This window comes from Adiantum capillus-veneris, unplaced genomic scaffold (assembly GCF_014529385.1).
Source record: "Adiantum capillus-veneris isolate H3 unplaced genomic scaffold, ASM1452938v2 Hic_scaffold_264, whole genome shotgun sequence".
Classification (NCBI taxonomy): domain Eukaryota; kingdom Viridiplantae; phylum Streptophyta; class Polypodiopsida; order Polypodiales; family Pteridaceae; genus Adiantum; species Adiantum capillus-veneris.
This window is the reverse complement of record NW_028221395.1, coordinates 214,706-216,830: the sequence shown is the minus strand read 5'-3', so window position 1 is coordinate 216,830 and position 2,125 is coordinate 214,706. Positions and strand designations below refer to the sequence as shown.

Genomic DNA, 2,125 nt, shown 5'->3' with positions numbered 1-2,125 from the left:
ACCATCTTTGTTATATAGATTTGTATTATGTGTGAAAAAAAATTATTGATGCTACAAGAAAACCAAACATAAATCATGTTCAAAACCATAGAGCAATGTAAGAAGAGAATGCAAATAAGTAACCATTATCCAAATCTACCTATCAAGGGAAAACTTATCAATTTGTGATATATCCACAAGCAAGACATCTAAAACGGTCTGGTAATGGAACCTTGCAAGCATTATCCAAATAAGCTTTGAATTATAGACCATGGAAGACAAAATTGCTAACAATTTTCTTAAACTTACCAACAGATCGTGTGATCGGCCTTCTCTCCCAAGCCTCTCGCTCAAGAGAAGACTCCGCAAAAAACGAAGTAGTGGCTGCCAAAGAGGACATGCCGGGCTTTGTAGATGGCACAATGAGAGGCATAGAAGAGGGAGTGGGTATCTTGATGTACTTGGAGGCTCCATTTCCCCTTTACCCTTCTTGAGTGCATTGCTTGCTAGTGGAGTACCTTGAGAGCCACTCCCAACGGGTGTTTTGAGTAACTCCATGAGAAACGGGAGGGAGAGACTCTTCTTGTGTCTCCTCTAAGTACTCATCACTCTCATTTTGAAGCCCTTCACTCAACAACCATATAGCACAATATCACATACATTAGCATTATAATAATATATACATTCTCAAAAGAAAAGAGCCACAAGTGTTAAGGTACTTACTCTTTTGTTATTGAATATCTTGCTTTGTAATAATGCCTCTTGATGGATAATCTAACCACCAAGGACAAACATTGGCCTCCCAAGTTGTCACATTCCTTTCAAGCAAAGAGGAAGAGAACATTATATTCTCATTACGCACATTAAATCACTCTCTAATGAATAATGGTGCTTCATTCAAATTCCTGCGCCTCAACGCATTGCATAACCCATCTACACAAATTTTAGAGCATTATCCACTTTTAAAAGTGCATACACGCAATGGTAAATGACGTATATTTAAAAAACAATCGCCAAAGTTCCTTTGTATGGAGAACACTTTTTCAAAATAAACCATAAACCCTACTTGAGGCTCCCACAAGGGATTTAAGGGTTTTCCTCATAGACATTATACACAACCATATTGTCAAAAAAACCATTGATGTAGAGCTTAACCATTTTCTTGAGGAAATGATGCCCCTTGTTCAGAATAGGGGATTCAAAAATATTGTATCAAATGAGAAAGCTAAACAGGGTCAGATTGTCAATGATGGATATGACAATATACTATTGCTACAGAAATGGTGTGTTTTTTCATTCTTTCATGGAAGTCGTTTTCCAGGCCCCGGTGGACCTAATGATAAATGTAACGTATTCAAAATATCAACAAAAGGACCTGCTTTTGGAGTTAAACTAGCCAATTAAATGAGGCGGTGAAGGACAGGAGATTTGAGTACTGCTTGGGTGCACTTTGATCATACTCATCGGATTGAAGGATGGCCAACTATGTCATGCTCGGTTTATGATCCTGGGAAAGTGAATTATTAAAAATATGTTAGATAGCATATTATTGTCATAAGACACCTTTTATTACTTATTTGTTCTATGTGTACAACATGCAAGCATTGCAGGTGATTGCAATATGTGAATGTAAAGAAGTAGACGAAGAAACACAAATTTGTTTTGGAGAAATTTAAACACAATCATGGAGAGGTGTGGTTATAAACCAACAGACTTTGTTGGATTTATGCATGATGAAGCTGGGGCTAATTGGTTGGCAATACGAGTTGTTTACAATGGAGGATGGAATAATGTAATGGAGGGGAGGGAGCACTAGACTCTTTTCCATTGGGAGCAGATTCTATACAAACACAAAAAACATATCGCTACAGATAGACAAATGCATCACATTGAAATGTGTGAAGCATGGTGCTTAGCAAAGACTACAAATGAGATCTCCCTTCTAGCTTCCACAATACGAGTTGTTGGGTGAAAAATGTGACTAGGGATAATAAAAAGTCTTTAACGAGATGGTTTGATTGGTGGGAGCAACGGATTGCACATTGGGGAAGCTCTAAGACAATGGTATATCATTCTTTTCTTTGATTCATATAAAATACATGAAAAAAGAGATTAACTTATAGATGGTATTTATCGTATTGTATTT

At 37.1% G+C, this 2,125-nt stretch overlaps 1 long non-coding RNA gene across 1 annotated transcript; it reads right to left on the bottom strand.

Moving 5' to 3' along the window:
* Nucleotides 1–294: 294 nt before the first annotated feature.
* On the bottom strand, nucleotides 295–1,482 carry LOC147417365 (uncharacterized). The gene is made up of 3 exons (XR_015187378.1): nucleotides 1,355–1,482; nucleotides 703–912; nucleotides 295–603 (listed from the first exon to the last, which is right to left on the bottom strand). It is a non-coding gene; the product is annotated as an uncharacterized LOC147417365 (long non-coding RNA).
* Between the last annotated feature and the right edge of the window lie 643 nt (nucleotides 1,483–2,125).